At 35.9% G+C, this 21,592-nt stretch overlaps 1 long non-coding RNA gene across 1 annotated transcript; it reads left to right on the top strand.

Annotated features, from left to right (window-relative positions):
• The first annotated feature begins 3,392 nt into the window (after positions 1–3,392).
• LOC108662081 (uncharacterized) lies at positions 3,393–4,059 on the top strand. Its single transcript, XR_001927859.2, has 2 exons — positions 3,393–3,637; positions 3,750–4,059. It is a non-coding gene; the product is annotated as an uncharacterized LOC108662081 (long non-coding RNA).
• Positions 4,060–21,592: the final 17,533 nt, after the last annotated feature.

Genomic DNA, 21,592 nt, shown 5'->3' on the forward strand with positions numbered 1-21,592 from the left:
ACTTATGTGACATATCAGTCACAAGCCCCATCTTGACTATTATAGCCATTTGTTCTTTGAAATTTAATGTTTTCTCAGTGTGAGAAATCTCTCGAATTTATCTCATCAAGGTGTTCACAAGGTGGATGCAAGTCCATAACTTATACTTCAATGCCTAAAGCAGTGAACATTATCTCACCATTGGAGTTCTATGCTATGCCATATTATACAAAAATATAATCTCATAATTATGACAATGAAATTCTAAGGTTCCACCTTTATCTACCAATCATAGCTCCCTTTTATGAGCATATACTTATACACTACTTGATCGTTCACAAGTCACTTATGGCCATCCAAATTCGACCTCTCATGGTAAGTCGAACAAGTATATTGTTCTTATGCTTTTTGATACACTTCCCAAAATGCTTAAACACATCCTTTAATAAGATTTCGTTGAGGATCTAAACAATCAAAGGCTTAATCTCAAAGCCACTCATAACTTTAACAATTCAATGTATGCCCGATAACATTTTAGCTCATTGACCCCAATGGGCATTATTTTAAGATCTTCCAAGGTGTCCTCCTTTTATTTCGAACCAAACTAAACTAGCTTAGTATTTTTGCATTAATTATCCTTAAGCTCTTATGTTTGTTATAACAATATCCTTATTTCACCCATCATTCATTTTAATGGCTTTGTTGATGTATATAGGGCCTTTAACTTGTCTCAATGCATTCCACATATATGCTAGAGCATTTTCAATCTCATACCAAAATTATAATCATGTAACCACCAATGAGACCAAATTCCTCCATAGAATATCTCCTTCCACATTATGCATGTGAATCGCAAAACATACAACATTCAAGTATATGCCTATATATTGATAACCTTCATATATTTCATGATCATGGAAACCACAATTTGCAAAACAAATTTTCTATCACAAATACGCAATCGGAACATTAATTTCCATATATCTATTTCACATTTTGTGGTATGCCAAAATCGTCATTTAGGCATATTGCACTACTAGCAATCATATTCCTTTACCATAACATTTAGTGCAACTTTGCTTAAGCACTTGTCTCCAAATAACTCTTAAATACATAAATATCAAATTGTAAAATAGACAATTAGTGTTAAAATCTTGATTTTCTTATCAATCCTTAACCAATTACACTTATAAAATAGACAATTCACTTAGTTGTCGCATCTCGCTCTTGCGGCCATAAGATCAAAATTGTTCTAAACTTAGGATGTAGAAACTCCCTCTTAGAGCATATCCAAAAATCAATATTTCTAAGTCTTTTACCTTTGAAGAAATCAAATTTAAAACTAATCATTTGCACCATAGTTTACATACTAATCCAATTAGACTCGTAAATTGATCCTTTAAAGTGATTCGTATATCCAACTCAAATTTAAAACTCCATAAGGCATTTAGACTAGAATCAATTTTCTTAAGTCATTTAACTTTAAACTACCACATTCACCACTAGTCCTTTAATTCATTGGCTTCGTACTAAGCATAGCAAAATTTAAGTCAATCCTTTGAGCATATTTGCTTACTAACCTTTTACTTATTGGCCACACATCAATTATAACAGTCACTGATTTTCACCCTTGAGCTAATTCATGCACTTATAATTATAACCCAACATAGTTCAAGTCAAACCTTAGGATCTCGCAATCACTTAATTGAAATCAAACCCAGCTCCTTCTAAACTGCTATACACATATTCAACATAAATCCGCATATAAAATATTTTGAAAGTTCAACACCATTTATATATGGGCAGGGCAAGCTTAATTAACACAGTGCACTTACCTCCGTGCATGTGAGTATTAGTTTATACCTCCCTTAATACTTAGATTTATAAACCTCAAGTGAATCTCAACAATCACTATTTATTCCAGTCAAAATATGCCTCTTATTACCATTATCATATGTGCCCCTTTATATTAACCTCAAATACAATCCATAGTCATCAAATTTTTCTTCCCATTAACAACCATGGATTCACATCATAGCTCCACCAAATGAATAAATTATTATGGATTGAACAGTCCAGCTCTACCCTTCTTCATCCCTAATCGGAGGGATATATCATTACATTGACCTTGTGTTAGAAGCATTTGCTTGAAGATCTCTCCAACATTGGCTCCTGTCCCAAGTGGCATCTCAAACCTGGACAACGGCATCACTTATGACCTTTATGTAAAGTTAGTGAAAAGGATAGGTTACTAAGAATAGGAGTTCATATAGCCTCCTATTTATGGCTTGTGCTACAATCACAAGCCATAAATAAGACTCTATATTAACTCCGATAACTCCACGGACTGACACGAAAATCCCTAGGACTCGACTAAACTTAGGGCTCTAATACCAACTTTGTCACAGCCCAATTTTTGAGCCATGACCGATGCAAAGGCCCAATGAGCTCAGCCCACTAAGCCCAAGCAAGCCTATTTAATTGATCTTATACATTAATCCCTATTCCTTTAGAATCCAAAGCTCGAAATGTAATAGCCCGCACCCTTGTTGGACACAAATAAGACCTTATTGATCAAACGAATGATCGTTTGATGCGAATTGGCATGCTAAAAAGTGACAAAGGATGAAAGGAACGTTCAAGAATAAAATGTTTCGCGCGTGCAGAAACAACAATTAAATAATAATATTTTCGTTGGAGATGAATTAGTAAGCTAAAGGATGATTCGGAAGCAAACTGAGATGTAATAATACGTTTTGGGCCAAAGAAGGCAAGTGAAAAATTTTGAAATAAAATAATATTTTATTCAATAAAATAATATTAAAATATTAATTTTTTATATGTTATCGGAATTAGTCATGAAAAATGGAATATGACTAATTTAAGTGGGGGAGAAGAAGTAAAGAAAAATTTTGAAGGAAAACGATGATAATTGTGACAGCGTGATTTTATTAAATCGAGCTAACGCAGGTAAGTAAATATTTAAATATTATGGTGAGGTTGCGTTGAAATGCGATCTCGATATTTTGATTATACACGTGTAAGAAAAGGAAGGTAGAAGAAAATTAAAATTTTTAAAAGTGTCAAAATGATCAAATTTTAAGATACAAAAATTGGAAGATTGAGTACCAAATAAAATGAAGTTAAGGGATAATATGTAAATTTTATTGTTTTGAAGAAATGAAAATAAAATGGATGATAAAATAATGAAGAAAAGATGTTGAAAAGTCAAACAATATTTTTATATGTACATGAGTGACCACATGAGTCAAGAATGGAAATGATGTGGTTTGGATGGGAATGAAGAAAAGTCAAAGTTATTTGGAATAATATTAAATTGGAACCAAGTGAGGTGAATGGCCGCCATACAAAAGAAAGGAAGAAAGACAAAAAAGTAAAGAAAACAAAAGAGAAGTGTGTAGAAAGGAAGGTGGGGGTCGGCCATGTGAGGAAAGAATAAGGAAGAAAGAAAAGTTAAGTCGGTTAGTGAAGAAGAAAAAGAGAAGAAAAATAAAGGAAGAAAGAAATGAAGAGAAAAAGGGAGAGAAAGAACTGTGAGAGAGGAAGAGCAAAGAGAATGGTTTTGCTGCACTTTGAGGAAAGAAAAAGAGAGTTTTTGCTACAATTTTGGAGGAAGAAGAAAGCTGAAAATTTTGAGGTAGGAAAGCTGATTTTTTTTAAGTTAATTGCTGGAATTTTTGAGGTTTCTATGGCTGATTTTGGTGTTGAAAATTCAAGGTTTTTGCTGCTGAAATTGTGTGAATTTGCAGCTGGAAATTTTGGAGGTTTTGCTGCCATTAAAGGGCAGCAAAGTGCTGCCAATTTGTGCAGAAAAATTGGAGCTATTTGTTGCCAATTTGTGCAGAAACATTGTGCAGAAAACTTTGAGCTGTTTGCTATAGAAAAATTGGAGCTGTTTGTGCAGACAAATTGGAGTTGTTTGCTGCAGAAAAATTGAAGCTGTTTGTGCAGAAAAATTAGAGCTATTTGCTGCCAATTTGTGCAGAAAAATTGGACAGGATTGTGCTACCAATTTGAGGGAGAAAAAGCAGCTTGGTGCTGCCAAATTTTTTAGGAAAAGAGAGCTGAAAGTGCTACCACCGGAGGAGGAAGAGAGGAAGCCACGGTTATGAACAGAGGAAGACATGGTGGTGAAGGGAGTGACGGTGAAAGAGAGAAAAAAGAAAGAAAAAGAAAAGAAAAGAAAAGAAGTAGAAAATAAAAATGGGCATGGCCCAAATAGAAAATAAAAATGGGCATGACCCAAATAGAAAATAAATGGGCATGACCCAATAGAAAATAATTGGGCATGGCCTAATAGAAAATAAAAATAAATAGGTTTGGCCCAAATAGGAAAAATGGAGAAGCCCATGGAGAAGGCCCAATGGTAAGTTAATTTTATATTTTAAGATTTATGGGTAGTTTAATATTGTGCATATTTTGGATGAAAAATATGCAAGTTGCTTAAGGAATTTTTAATTAAGTTGCTACCCATATAAATGTGTGATTAAGTATACTAAGTTTAAATTGTTGCTAGGAAAGTTGTCATGGAGGCCTGTCGAACGAAGTATGTGACCGACAAATAAGAATAATTATATGCGTACAAATCAATAGTGAAGTAATATTCCACTATTATGAGGTGAGTAGGGGGTGTCAATTTTAAAGAATTTCGTATATATATACATGTACATATATTTTACGTGAAGTGCAAAATTTATGGAAAGTATGCGTTGATAGAATTTTAAGGAATTGTGGGTGTAAGTTATTTTTAGAAATCATTTGAAATATATATATATATATATATATTTATATTAGACGTAAAGTGTTTTAAACCGGGAAACAAGCTTTTCGAAAAGATTTATATCAAAGGAAATTGTGCCTTATTGTTTGTGTGGTGTGCATTCATGAAATTTATTACATATTCACCATGCTATTTTGATACAAAATATCATGCAAATATTTACAATGAACATTTTACGAAAAGAGAGTTTTAACGTGATGTGGGGACCGATATTTTGAGAAAGATTTAAAATATCCCCTTAAAGATCAAATTTGAATTCTTTTAAAAGGTGATTTCATTTTAACCAAAAAATTCAAAAGTAATTGGAGATTGCTACTTGTTGTGTTATAAATTGTATTTTGAATCGAATGGCTTGTGACAATATTTGCATGAATGGTTGAATTGGTATTTGTGTTGAAATATATGAGCTGTTGATTTAGCCTTAAGAGGCTGGATTGTGAAATAATTGCCATGTCATGCTATTGCAAATTTTATTGTATGATGGGTTTAGCTTGCTGCAGTGGGCAGATTCTGTAGACCAGCCTATTAGAGGGGCACAGAATCCGACTATATATGTACCTCGGTCAGAGAGACGTGTAGGGTATCTCTTGAGGTATGGTTAGAGTTCACGTCACGCCGAACCACCTCGTAATGATGAACTCCACTAACGCCAAGGAACGACTGTATTTTCAAAATAAAAATATGCTTTATGCGTACATTACTTTTTAACAGCCTTGGTGGATTCGGTTGGGATAGCTCCAGGCCAAGGTATCCTTGACAACAGAGTATGAGAATGATTTTGGCACAAGCCAAGTTTTCAAGAAAGTCATAAGCCATGTTGTTTATTTTTGACAAAAATGTAATGGTTTTATATGAGTTGAAATAAGTTTTAATATTATGAATTATATTTCTCTGCATGGTGAAAAAGGAATTAAACGGTTTTTCGCAGTTCCCTTATATGTTTATCTATGAAATAAATCTGTAATTCCTCACATATGGGGCGAGTTATGATTTGGGCATGATTTTAAATATTATTTGGTTTCGCGGGAGCTTGCTAAATTTTATTGATTTGATTTGAAAATGATTATTAATATATTTTGATGTGAAAAAATTTTATTACCTCGATTATTTATACTTTATAAGAAATTCTCAATTTTTATATAAGGCACAAATCTCCGTTTGAAACGAATTGTTTTTATAATCTATAATTTTATATTAAACTGATCTGCCATTTACTTGTTTCCCATCTACGTCCTACTCGCTGAGTTGATGATTATCACGGAGTCGATGAGACTCACACCCGTTTATTTCCCCTTTTGCAGATAGGGATCAACCTAGCATGTAGTTAGTGACGCACTCGGTCCACCGTGAATAGGTAAAGGCATCTCCTAGCATTTTATTTCGAGTCGCTCTGCTGTTAGAGGTCAAGTCGTAGCATTTTATTTATTAAGTTGTAAACAAATTCTAAATTTTTATATAAGCATTAATTTGGAGATTATAGATTTTAATACATATACTTACGAATAAAAAGGAAAAAGTTTGTATTGATTTTTATATTTATGGTTCAAGTTAGTATATGAAAGTATCAATATTATTTGGTGATTGAATGTAGTGGATTAACGAGCAAATTCTAGACAAGCTTGTTCGAGACTTGGCGGGTCTTTTTCGGAAATCTTGGACGCCGGCAACGACCGAGGAGAGGTTGTTGCATGAAATGTTCAAGTACCGTTTCTTTGAAAATGATTCATAAAACCCAATCATACATTCATAATGGCATCATCCACCAATATATTCATAAATAGATTAACAAATGATTCTTAATGTTTCACATTAAATATTCATATACACATAATTAGACCTTGATCGTCAGCGGAGTGACTTTAGGCACAATTGATAACACTCAGTGTCAAGTTAAACCTACCGACCAATGTATAAGGAGGAGCACCTCGTTCTAAGATCCAATCACCTTTAACTAAAGAAACCTAAAACATGAATTTTAAAAACTTGAGTACAAACTCAATGAGTGAACATAGGAAGGGAACAAGCAACGTTAAGGAAGGTTTAGAAATCATGATGCACATATTTGAAAACAATGCAACTTAGTTAACATTCTTATTAAAATCCCTCCACCAAACCCCTAGTTATTAAATCATTTCATAATGAAGGAACCATATTTAGCATGATATCGGAAAGAGAGGAAATTTCCAGAAAACATTTTATCTCACCCAACTCATATGCATCCCACCACATAGTGCACATAGCTGGACACCACATCGCACCTAGCTCATTTGCATCCCACCACATCGTGCACATAGCCGGACACCACATCTCACCCAGTTCATGTGCATCCCACCACATCGTGCACATAGTCGGACACCACATCTCACCCAGCTCATGCACGATTACATTTGTCACACAATGGTACCATTTATGACATAATATACATATATATATATATATATATATATCAACATCATACAAAAACATGTGGATTCATCCTTTTACACATTTCACATTTCACAACATCAAACATTTTATCAAGGGCTTGTTCCTAGGCAATCTTAGAGCAAAAACTGATAAGATTCCGAAATGATTCTTTGAAACAAGTAAACATTTCCTCAAAGCATTTTGAAATGCAAGTTCACTCACCGGTATTTGTTGAACTTTTAATCGACTCTAACTTCCCTAATCGTCCAAATGGGGCTGAGGGGCCTTGTTGAAACCTATCATGCACAAAACATCACAGCCAATACAATTTACATTAATATCACTCCAAAAGCTGTTTTCCCAAATCAAGCTTCACTAGCCCTTCCTATCTATCTTCCATTACCATTTGATTGGCTATTCAGTTCTCTACTTTAGTAACACTAGAAATAGATAAACAACTTTAGCAATACACAATTTGTCACGACCAGGTACTCCCCTCGAGCCCGTGACAACCGCCACGATGTCCCGATAAACATTCATTACCTAGAATGCCAATTGAAACCTAGCAAGGCTTTAATATCAGTTTTCGTACCTCCCTTGTGAGCAACAGTTGTTAAGTATCATGTTTTGAGAGATTATAAACTATTTTCAAATCAAAACAATAGAAAAATAATTTTTCTCTCACAGGGTCATTTTGGTCATTTTTCCTCAAAAATTTCGAAACCAACTAAAAATGTATTATGCAAGTGGAAAACACATATTTCATAATAAAAAATAAGTTTAGATATCTAAAACATTCATTTAAAGTGAAATTATAACTATTTGAATATAATAAAAATATTTAATAAAATATTCTATTTTTTTATAAAACAATATTTATAGAGTTACGAGTAAATAATTTTTGTAGCGTAAAAGCTAAATAAATGTATACATACTGTAATACAGATAACCAAAGCATAAGATTTAATTTACAGTGACACGTGGGCCCACGAACGACCAAAAGTATCAAAAGCGATAAACCTACAGTTTTTGAGGATGCAAGTCCAACTGTAGCCCTCAACTAAATGAGCTATTTACTTACTATCTTGAGCCTGAAATGGGTGGAAAGGAGTGTGGTGAGATTATATAATCCTATTGAGTAAACAAATACCATCTAAAATATCGAAAGTTGAGTAAATGGAGATAAATAAAATAGTTTAACATACTGTAATTCATCACCTTTCAACTCGTTTCAACCAAATAAAATCAATTCATATAAATCGAATAATCAACATGACTTATGAATTTCTTAAAAGTTTTGGCTCGTGCCAAAATCATTCTTATACTCAGTTATCAGGGATACCTTGGCTGAGGGTGTAAGACCCTGTCAAGCTCGATTAAAAGATAGTATTGTACCGAGTGGTACAACTAAGTTAAATCAAGCCTTGAACTAGTTTAAATAGAAATTCTAAAAGGAATTTGAAAATCTTAAAACCCACAGAATGGCTTAGAATAGTGATTCGGAGTTCAAGGTCCAATTTGGAGTCCATAAGGAAAATTGACCGATTAGGGACAAAACGATCATTTTACCATTTGATGATTAAATGGAGATTTCTAGCCAAAATTTTATCACATTTGACCAAAAATAATTATATGAAATATAATTGTGATTATTGGAGTATAAAATGATGTTTAGCAATGAAAAATTGTGATTCTCGGTATTTTTGGAGCATAAGGGCAAAATGGTAATTTTACCACTAGAGGGCTAAACGAAAATTTTTATAAAATGATTTTTGCCCCATTTGGTTAATATTGATCAATATTAGTGTTATTTGAGGTTGAAAAGTAGAAATAATGTGATTTCGGTACATTTCGGAGTATAGGGGTAAAATCGTAATTTTTTCGTCCCGAGGGGCAAATCGGTAAATTTTTCGCCCTAGCACTTGTCAAGACCAAGGGATTTTAAATGTGGTAGGATTGGATAAATACCAGAATAATTGTGGTTGAAAATTAAGAAGAAAAAGTCAAAAAGTTAAAAATTAGGCTAATAAGCATGTGACATGTGGCATGCTTGATTATTTTATTATTTTCGATAGAAATCAGCCCATTAAATCCCCAATTCTCTCACCATATTCGGCCTAGACAACCAGAAACAAGGAAAAGGAAGAACAAAGGGAAAAACAAGAAAACCTAGGTGAAAATTCAAAGAAAAGTGAAGAAATCAAGGAAACAAGCTAGGTAAGTTAAAATTTCTTTAATTCTCCTTGATACCTAGCTTACCCATGCTTTTGTTCTTGATTTCCATGGTTGAATATTGAGTTATCATGATGAATTCAATTTTGAAAAATGGGTATGGAAGAGGAATTGTTGTTGGAATAATTTGATTTTAGACTATGTTAGTGTTTAGGGATAGTTAAGCATGGTTATGAGCAAAAACACAAAAAAATATTCAATTTCTCTCGGGTTCCTTATTGGTCGAACCATGAGGGCTGAATATCAATGGGGAATTGTTTTTATTTCAAGGAAAATGGCTTGAAAAATGATGAATTAAGGTGAAACAGTTATGTAGAAAAAAATTTCGTTGTTAGTGCACCAAACGACCGAATTTTTCTATAAGGAACTGTGAGGGTTCTAATGCTGAATTTGGCTTTATTTAAATGGTATGTGGTAAATTAAGGTATTAGAAGAAAAATAAATTAATTTAGAGGTGATTTGGACACAATCGCCAATTAATCGGGTGATCGGTCGAATTTAATCGATATCGCGATTAAGCGGTAATCGAACGTATTTTTGCATTTACATATCAAGCATTAGTAATTTAAATTAGTTTATATCAATTTAGGGACAATATAGTAAATTCCTCAACTTTGTTATTTATCAAGGTAGTGAGACGTCCGAAAAAGGCAAAGGAATTGCGCCTGAAGACTATTAGTCCGAGTGCACCCGGAATCTGGATTTTCGACACCTATGAGTGGACTGCCTATCAAAATTGTTTTGGGAATATGACTATTTTGAACTAAGTGTTTGAATGATTTTATGCAATTTTTCATGAAAATGAATGCCTTGGGAACAAGCTTTTGAGAAAAGGTTTATGTTATGAAATGTGGTTATTATGGATTTCTATATGGTTGCATTATGTTGATATACATATATGCTTGAATATAATGTTATGTAATTATGTTGACTCGGCTATGTGCGAGTAGGGAGTGCGCATAACCCGGTGATGACCCGGTTATGTGCGAGTAGGGAGTGCGCATAACCCGGTGATGACCCAGCCATGTGCGAGTAGGGAGTGCGCATGAGCTGGTGATGATGATGATGGGTATATACGTATATATATATATATATATATATATATATATATATATATACATATGTAAATGTGTGTGTTATAGCAAATTGATGGACAATGATTTATGGTTGTAAATGTACGTGAAATTTGACACATTGTACTTTGAGAATTTTCATGAATTTTATGTTGATTTTATTAGTTTAGCAGGATGGCTTTTTGTTGAGTGAGGAAAAATGTTTCTCTTGTTGCTCCATTTTCGCTGCAGCGAAATTCATGCTCGCTGCAGCGAGAAACTCTCGAGTTTGGAGGGGTTTTAAATAGGAATGAACTAAACTGCATTGTTTTGAAACAAGTGCATCATGATTTTAAATTCTCCCTAATTGTTGCTTGTTCCCTTCCTTGTTCACTCACTAGGTTTATACTCACCATTTTCAAATTCATGTTTTCAGATCAGGTGATTGTTGGGCCCTAGATCGAGGAGTCCCCGTAGTGCTTCTCCTGGGTATGTGTCTGGCATTCGATAGTAATCCTTTTTATTGTAAATATCTCCGCTGGAAAGTCATGGGTTCTTTTGTATTGTGAAAACAATCTAACAATGTGAATATGTGTATGCAATGTAAATTGCTAAATACATGACTGGTATAGTGCATGTATATTATTATCGATAATGCCATTGTGTTTTGGCTATGTTCACACCCTGAAAAAGGTGTGTGTGTATGCATGATATGATAAATTTGTTAAACAAAGGTAAATGGATAGGCTTGCTTGGGTTTAGTGAGCTATGCTCATTGAGCTCATGCGCCGGTCATGGCTTGGGAAATTGGATCGTGACAAACTTGGTATCAGAGCCCTAGGTTTGTCTAGGTCCTAGGACTTCCATTTGTTGGTCCAGCGGAGTGTCGGGTTTTTATGTGGGGACTTTGGTTGTGAAGTGTGAACCGCGACACATTTTACAACCAAATGACCGCATAGATTCCCTATCTTAGAAACCACCTTTTGCCTTAAGTATGATTTAATATGTGTTTAATAACAGGTGTTTGCTCTTGTCTTGGTAAGAATGCCGCCTAAGACACGAGCCGCCTCAAGACGGGTAGGGGAGCAAGATGCTCCCATTGAGATGGCAGATAGACCACGGGCATCCACCTTAAGGGGTCGAGGTAGACGTGGCAAGGCCACTAAGCCAGTGAAGGTGGATACGCTTGTGAATAGGCGAGATGAGGGACAGTACTCAGGTGATGTAGATAGACACCCAACTGAGGGTATTACCATTGAGGATTTGGCAGCAGCCTACAGGGAGTTGATCGAGTTGTAGAGATGATGGCGACCCATATGGAGGATATATAGAGGGTAGTAGAGGGAAGACCTACAGTGCAAGAATCCCCTAACTCCCAAGGACAAGTTGACCGCCAATATCATGAGGTTGAGAGGGGTCACTTAGAGATTTCTCTTCCTGATTTTCTTAAGCTTAAGTCTCCATCATTTTCAGGGTCCGATGTGTCAGAGAAGCCCCAGATCTTTTAGATAAGATGAAGAAAATATGTAAGGCTTTGGGATGCTTTAGTGTCCGATCAGTCGAGCTAGCCACCTTCCGATTAGAGGATGTGGCGCAGGAATGGTATAGTTCTCTATGTAGAGGTAGATTGACGGATGCAGCACCATTGACTTGGGGTGAGTTTAGTTTAGCCTTTTTAGACCGATTCCTACCACTCAGTGTACGTAATGCACGAGCTAGGGAGTTTGAGACTCTACTACAGACTTCGAGTATGACGGTGTCGGAGTACGACATCAAGTTCACATAGTTGTCTCAATATGCTCCCTACCTAATTTCCACTAAGGAGATGAAGATTCAGAGGTTTGTGGATGGGCCAGTAGAGCCACTGTTTAGGGCTGTGGCATCCCGAGATTTTAAAACCTACTCCGCAGTGGTAGATTGTGCTCAACGGATTGAAATGAGGACCAGTGAGAGTAGAGTTGCGAGGGATATAGCAAAAAGGGCCAAAGTAGAAAGTTATCAAGGCCGTAGAGATTTCAGTAGTGGTGGTTCATCTTCTAGCCGTTAGGGTCCACAGAGGAACTCACGATTACCCCAGCAGGGGAGTGACTCACCTAGTGCTACTATTGCGACGGGACAAAGATACTTTGATGAATCTAGTGGTGTTAGACACCTCAGACTTTGATGTGATTTTGGGGATGGATTGGTTATCACCCTGCCATGCTAGTATTGACTGTTATCATAAATTGGTTAGATTTGATCTCCCTAGTGAACCATCATTTAGTATTCAAGGGGATAAAAGTAATGTTTGAACCAATTTGATATCGGTCCTGTCTACCAAAAGGTTAATACGACAAGGTTGTATAGGTTACTTGGCTGTTGTAAGGGATACTCAGGCGAAGGTTGGAAATGTAAGTCAAGTGTCGGTGGTGAAGAAGTTCGTGGATGTATTTCCTGATGAGCTACCAGGTTTACCTCCTGAGCGGGAGATTGAATTTTGCATAGATTTAATTCTCGACACTAGACCTATATCCATACCTCCATATAGAATGGCACCAGCAGAGCTCAAAGAGCTTAAGGATCAATTAGAGGATTTGTTGGATAAAGGCTTCATCCGTCCTAGTGTATCCCCATGGGGAGCACCAGTGTTATTTGTGAAGAAGAAAGATGGGTCACTTAGGCTATGCATTGATTATCGACAGCTTAATAAAGTGACGGTGAAGAATAAGTATCCTCTCCCAAGGATAGATGATTTATTTGATCAACTACAAGGAGCACAATATTTCTCTAAGATAGATCTGCGATCTGGGTACCATCAGTTGAGAATCTGGAACGAAGATATACCCAAGACCACATTTCGAACAAGATATGGGCACTATGAGTTCTTAGTGATGTCATTTGGGCTCACTAATGCTCCTGCAGCCTTTATGGATTTGATAAACTGAGTGTTCAAGCCTTATTTGGATAAGTTTGTGGTGGTGTTTATTGATGACATCTTGATATATTCAAAGAGCCGAAAGAAGCATGAGCAGCATCTTAAGATAGTGCTCTAAATTTTGAGAGAACATCAATTGTATGCTAAGTTCTCCAAGTGTGAGTTTTGGCTCGAAAGTGTTGCATTCTTGAGGCATGTGGTATCTAAGGATGGGATACCAGTTGATTCAAAGAAAATTGAAGCAGTGAAAAAATGGCCAAGGCCAACATCAATTACGGAGATTAGAAGCTTTGTGGGTTTAGTTGACTATTATCGTCGCTTTATGAAGGACTTCTCCAAAATAGTTGCCCCTCTGACTAAGCTGACACGTAAAGATACAAAATTTGAGTGGTCTGATGCTTGTGAGAATAGTTTTGAGAAGCTTAAGGCATGTCTCACCATAGCTCCAGTGTTAAGCCTACCGCAAGGCACAAGGGGTTATACGGTGTTTTGTGATGCATCGGGGGTTGGTTTAGGATGTGTATTAATGCAACATGGGAAGGTGATTGTGTATGCATCTAGGCAACTTAAAAGGCATGAGCAGAATTACCCCATACACGATTTGGAAATGGCAGCAATCGTGTTTGCCTTAAAGATTTGGAGACATTATTTGTATGGTGAGACTTGCGAGATATACACGGACCACAAAAGTCTGAAGTATATATTTCAGCAGAGAAATCTTAACTTACGACAACGTAGATGGATGGAGTTGCTAAAGGATTATGATTATATTATTCTTTATCATCCCGGTAAGGCCAATGTAGTGGCAGATGCCTTGAGTCGAAAATCAATGGGAAGCTTGGCAGATATTTCTACTGATAGGAGATCCTTGGTTAGAGAGATCCATAGCTTAGGAGACATAGGTGTGCGTTTGGAAGTTGCGGAGACAAATGCTTTGCTAGCACATTTTAAAGTGAGGCCTATTTTAATGGACAGGATTAAAAAAGCACAAAGTAAAGATGAGTTTGTGACTAAGGCCTTAGAGGATCCTTAGGGTAGGAAAGGAAAAATGTTTACTAAAGGCACAGATGGAGTGTTGAGGTATGGAACCAGACTTTATGTGCCTGATGGTGACAAGTTGAGGAGAGAAATATTGGAGGAAGCTCACATGGCAGCTTATGTGGTACATCCAGGGGCTACAAAGATGTATCAAGATTTAAAAAATGTGTATTGGTGGGAAGGACTTAAGAGAGATGTAGCTGAGTTTGTCTCCAAGTGCCTGGTTTGTCAGCAAGTTAAGGCCGAGCATCAAAAGCCTGCAAGGCTACTACAGCCATTACCAATACCCGAGTGGAAGTGGGAACATATTGCTATGGACTTTGTAACGGGTTTGCCTCGAACCAGTGGGGGATATGATTCAATTTGGATAGTAGTAGACCAATTAACAAAGTCAGCTCATTTTCTTCAGGTTAAGACTACTTACAGGGCTGCCCAATACGCTCAAGTTTATGTGGATGAGATAGTACGACTACATGGTATTCCCATTTCTATAGTATCTGACAGAAGAGCTCAGTTTACTAGTAGGTTTTGGGGAAAGTTGCAAGAAGCATTGGGCACTAAGTTGGATTTCAGCACAACTTTCCACCCTCAGACTGATGGACAGTCTGAACGGACCATACAGACATTGGAGGATATGTTGAGGGCTTGTGTGATAGACCTTGGTGTCAGGTGGGAGCAATATCTACCCTTAGTGGAATTTGCCTACAACAACAGTTTACAAACTAGCATCCAAATGGCACCATTTGAGGCATTATATGGACGGAGATGTAGGTCACCCATTGGATGGCTGGAGGTAGGAGAAAGGAAACTTTTGGGGCCTGAGTTGGTACAGGATGCCACTGAGAAAATACGCATGATCCGTCAGAGGATGTTAACAGCACAAAGTAGACAAAGTCATATGCTGATAACCGACGGAGAGACTTAGAGTTCCAAGTAAGAGATCATGTATTTTTGAAAGTTTCACCAACTAAAGGGGTAATGAGGTTTCGAAAGAAAGGGAAGTTAAGTCCTCGGTATATAGGACCCTTCGAGATCTTAGAAAGGGTTGAAGCAGTGGCATATCGTTTGGCATTACCGCCAGACCTTTCGAATATCCATCCCGTGTTTCATGTGTCCATGCTTAAGAAGTACAACCCAGATCCATGACATGTAATACGGTATGAAACCATTCAGTTGCAAGATGATCTAACCTATGAGGAACAATCGATAGCTATCCTTGATAGGCAAGTTAAAAAGCTTCGTTCAAAGGATGTAGCCTCAGTGAAAGTGTTGTGGCGGAATCACACTAGCGAGGAGGTAACGTGGGAAGTTGAGGATGACATGCGGACAAAGCATCCACACCTCTTCGATATGTAAAGGTAACCCACTTTACATTGAGTTTAAATTCGGGGATCGAATTTAATTAGTGGGGGAGAATGTGAGACCCTGTCAAGCTCGATTAAAAGACGGTATTGTACCGAGTGATACAACTAAGTTAAATCGAGCCTTGATCCAGTTTAAATAGAAATTCTAAGAGGAATTTGAAAATCCTAAAACCCACAGAATGGCTTAGAATAGTGATTCGGAGTTCAAGGTCCAGTTTGGAGTCCATCAGGAAAATTGACCGATTAGGGACAAAACGGTCATTTTACCATTTGATGATTAAATGGAGATTTCTAGTCAAGATTTGATCACATTTGACGAAGAATAATTATATGAAATATAATTATCATTATTGGAGTATAAAATGATGTTTAGCAGTGAAAAATTGTGATTCCCGTCATTTTTGGAGCACAAGGGCAAAATGGTAATTTTGCCACTAGAGGGCTAAACGGGAATTTTTATAAAATGATTTTTGCCCCATTTGGTTAATATTGATCAATATTAGTGTTCTTTGAGGTTGAAAAGTAGAAATAATGTGATTCCGGTCCATTTCGGAGTATAGGGGCAAAATCTTAATTTTTTCACTACAAGGGCAAATCGATAAATTTTTTGTCCCAGCACTTGTCAAGACCAAGGGATTTTAAATGTGGTAGGATTGGATAAATACCAGAATAATTGTGGTGGAAAATTAAGAAGAAAAAGTCAAAAAGTTAAAAATTGGGCTAATAACCATGTGACACATGGCATGCTTGATTATTTTATTATTTTCTATAGAAATCAGCCCATTAAATCCCCAATTCTCTCACCATATTCGGCCTAGACAACCAGCAACAAGAAAAAAGGAAGAACAAAGGGAAAAACAAGAAAACCTAGGTGGAAATTCAAAGAAAAAGTGAAGAAATCAAGGAAACAAGCTAGGTAAGTTAAAATTTCTTTAATTCTCCTTGACACCTAGCTTACCCATGCTTTTGTTCTTGATTTCCATGGTTGAATATTAAGTTATCATGATGAATTCAATTCTGAAAAATGGGTATGGAAGAGGAATTGTTGTTGGAATAATTTGATTTTAGACTATGTTAGTGTTTAGGGATAGTTAAGCATGGTTATGAACAAAAACACAAAAGAAATATTCAATTTCTCTAGGGTTCCTTGTTGGTCGAGCCATGAGGGCTGAATATCAATGGGGGATTGTTTTTATTTCAAGGAAAATGGCTTGGAAAATGCTGAATTAAGGTGAAACGGTTATGTAGAAAAAAATTTCGGTGCTAGTGCACCAAATGACTGAATTTTTCTATAAGGAACTGTGAGGGTTCTAATGCTGAATTTGGCTTTATTTAAATGGTATGTGGTAAATTAAGGTATTAGAGGAAAATGAATTAATTTAGAGGTGATTTGGACACAATCGCCAATTAATCGGGTGATCAGTCGAATTTAATCGATACCACGATTAAGCAGTAATCGAACGTATTTTTGCATTTACATATCAAGCATTAGTAATTTAAATTAGTTTATATCAATTTAGGGACAATATAGTAAATTCCTCGACTATTTTGAACAAAATGTTTGAATGATTTTATGCAATTTTTCATGAAAATGAATGCCTTGGGAACAAGCTTTTGAGAAAAGGTTTCTATTATGAAATGTGGTTATTATGGATTTTTATGTGGCTGCATTATGTTGATATACATATATGCTTGAATATAATGTTCTATAATTATGTTGACTCGTCTATGTGAGAGTAGGGAGTACGCATAAGCTGAGGATGACTCGATTATGTGCGAGTAGGGAGTGTGCATAATCCGATGATGACCCGATTATGTGTGAGTAAGGAGTGCGCATAACCCGGTGATGACCCAGCCATGTGCGAGTAGGGAGTGCGCATGAGCTGGTGATGATGATGATGAGCTGGTGATGATGATGATGGGTTGGTGAGATGATGATGATGGGTATATACGTATATATATATATATATATATATATATATATATATATACATATGTAAATGTGTGTGTTATAGCAAATTGATGGACAATGATTTATGGTTGTAATGTACGTGAAATTTGACACATTGTACTTTGAAAATTTTCATGAATTTTATGTTGATTTTATTAGTTTAGCAGGATGGCTTTTTGTTGAGTGAGGAAAAATGTTTCTCTTGTTGCTTCGTTTTCACTGCAGCGAAATTCATGCTCGCTGCAGCGAGAAACTCTCGAGTTTAGAGGGGTTTTAAATAGGAATGAACTAAAATGCATTGTTTTGAAACAAGTGCATCATGATTTTAAATTCTCTCTAATTGTTGCTTGTTCCCTTCCTTGTTCACTCACTGGGTTTATACTCACCATTTTCAAATTCATGTTTTCAGATTAGGTGACTGTTGGACCCTAGATTGAGGAGTACCCGTAGTGCATCTCCTCGGTATGTGTCTGGCATTCGATAGTAATCCCTTTTATTGTAAATATCTCCGCTGGAAGTCATGGCTCCTTTTGTATTGTGAAAACAATCTAACAATGTGAATATGTGTATGCAATGTAAATTGCTAAATACATGACTGGTATAGTGCATGTATATTATTATCGATAATGCCATTGTATTTTGGCTATGTTCACACCCGGGAAAAGGTGTGTGCATATGCATGATATGATAAATTTGTTAAGCAAAGGAAAATGGATAGGCTTGCTTGGGCTTAGTGAGCTATGCTCATTGAGCTCATGCGCCGGTCATGGCCCGAGAAATTGGGTCGTGACAGAGGGCTATCCCAACCTAGTCTGCCAAGACTGATAAAAAGTTATGTATGCATAAATCATGTTTTTATTTTGAAAACATAGTCGTTCCTTGGCGTTGGCTGAGTTCACCCTCACGTGGTGGTTTGACGTGAAGTGAACTCTAAAATGTTAACCTCAGGAGTTATCCATCTGCGCCTCTCATACTGAGGTATGAATATAATAGGGTTACCGTGGCCCCTCTAATAGGCTGGTCCACGGAACTCGTCCACTGCAGCGACTAATCAAGAACCCACCAATTCAATAAAATTTAACAACATGACATGGCAATTTTATCATTATCTAGCCTATCAAGGCAAACAATAGTTTATACATTTTCAATACAAATACCAATTCAATCATTCATGCCAATATTGCCATAAGCCAATCAATTAGAACCATAAATTCACAATACATCAAATGATCTCCAATTACTCTATTTTCAAAGCCATCATTCAATTTCAAGACAATTTATAAAATCATTTCATTTAAACACATTTTGTTTATAAAACATAAAGATTTACTATTTAAACTAATTTTCCATAAAATCACAAAATTGGATAAAAACCACTTTAGATAATTAAGACGATAGTAAGGTTACTCACTATTTCGAGAGTCGAATTTCGAGTACTCCGATTCTTGATCCTCGGGTACTATCTCTTTACTTTTGCCAGAATGCTCACCACTTAGACATAATGCACAATAAGCCATTTACTACATTTGTCCTAAATTGTTATAAAACCAATTCAGGCTCTATACTAATGCATGAAATGGGATGTTAAATACTTGGGTAACTATCTAAATACGGTGTTCAATATAAATTTAATTATGTACCTAAATAAAACGGTATTGGCCTAATTCGATCTATCACCCGATTAATTGGCCAATATGTCCAATTTAACTCCAATTAATTCCATTTTTCTTCCAATTCTCCAAACCATCAAACACAAGTTAAATAACTTAAAATATGGCAAAATCATCCTCACATTTTCTCTTGGAAAATTCGGCCATGGTGGGTGCATCAACACAATGATTTTTCCTACTTAATTCTCACACCATAAATCACTAATTCCTAACCAAACCACTTGAAATAAAATCAAAATCATCCTCAATATTCCACATGGAGAATTCGGCCAATGATGGGTGATGGAAGAACATGAATTTTTCTTGCTTGATTTTCATGCTACACATCACCAATCAACTAAAAACACTAAAATACATTGAAATCTAACCAAATCAAGCATCAAAACCTCTCTCTAAGTGTTCAGCCAGCAAGATACCCATCATGAAATCATGTGATTCAACCATGGAAAATGCAAAAGAATGTATGGGAAAGGTAGATCACAAGTCAAAATCAAGAAATTTTACCTTTGATTGCTTGATTATTTGAAATCCACCAATTTTCTCTTGAATTTTAACCCTAGGGTTCTTGTTCTTTCTTTTCTTCCTTTGTTCTTACTATGGCCGGCCATAAGAATGAGAAATGAGCTGATTTTAAAAGCCAAATAATAAATGGATGAAAATTTGACATATGTCACCATTCCATTGGTCCATGTGTCATTCTTACCCATTAAGCAATCTCTCTCCACCACTTAAATTTCCTCAATTATCCATGATAATATTGGGTAAAATTTATGTGATGGACAAGTGTTGGGTGGTGTAAAATTACAATTTTTCCCCTGGGTGGCAAAATGACTATTTTACCCCTATGCTCGAAAAAATGCCGGAATCAAAATTTTTCACTTCTCAAACTCAAATTATACTCCCAATGATCAATCTTAGTCAAAAACTTCATCCAACATTCCAATTTTAACCTCGGGTGACAAAATGACCATTTTACCCTTAGGTCATGAAAATTCCAATTTGACTCCAAATCAGTCCTCGAACTCCGAATCATCATTTTAAGTCATTATGGAGTTTTAAAATTCTCAATTTCATCTTAAAATCTCTATTTGGACTAGTTCGAGGCTTAATTCAACTTAATTGTACCATTTGGTACATTGTCGTCCTTTAACGATTTTCGAGATACTCAAGTAAACAAACATGCATTCTTATGTAGGAATGGCATAATAAACATATTGTCGAGCTGGGCTTGACACAATTCATAACTCTAATTATTAGCCTTTATCAACAACTTAAAACCAATCTTAATTCATCACTCACCTTGGTGGATTGTAATGAAATTTCTTCCCAAGAGTCTTTAAGCTGTCATGAAACCTTTCTTTCTCTCTCTACAAAGTTCAACTGGTGAAAGAAAGTATTGAAGAAATATTTTTAAGAGTTTGTTTAAGGTGAAGGAGTAAAAGAGTATGAAAAACCCTACAACAGGGTGTGTAATGCTTGAAAATTAAGGTTAGTTTGAGAGAGTGATGGAAGCTTGAGAGAAGCTTTCATGGAAGAAGAGAGAAACGTGAGATGGGAGGAGGAAGAAGAGGAAGTTGCTGGAGAAATGTGGAAGCTACTGGAAGAATGAGATTTTTATAGTTAAAGCTTATCTAAATCTTCATGCAATTACAATAATGCCCTTAACAAAGCCACTTGTCTTCCTCCTTTTCTTGTGCAATCTTTTCTCTTTTGACATTGGGAAAAAGTCCAAAATCCTCTGAAAAAGGTCTTTTAAGCAGCCCATAAAAGTCCTAGCTTCAAAAATCCCCTAAACTTGTTATTTATGGAATTTACGGTGAGGGTCGTGGCTCTCAATTTCTAGCGCCGCGGTGCTCAAATGTTTTTAACATTGAAAAAGGTTTTTAACCTTGAAAAAGGTTTTTAACCACCTTCCCGTTCAAATTGGGCAAAGTAGTAAACATAAAAGTTGTATCCCTGCTTCTTATCTTTCTAATGGTTTAAAAATCATGTCAGTTGGACTTTTCTAGTAGGAGATATACTTGAAAAACCGATACATATGCAAATAGAGCAACAGCCCATTATGCACCTTTCTTCACCCATGGAAATTATTTTTGACTCCTACTCCTATAACAACATAAGATAATTATAAGTAACATAAACTAGCATCATTAGCTCAAATTAAACCTTTAAACAAAAGTTCCAC

The sequence above is a fragment of the Theobroma cacao genome, chromosome 5 (assembly GCF_053813885.1).
Source record: "Theobroma cacao isolate CCN51 chromosome 5, ASM5381388v1, whole genome shotgun sequence".
NCBI lineage: Eukaryota > Viridiplantae > Streptophyta > Magnoliopsida > Malvales > Malvaceae > Theobroma > Theobroma cacao.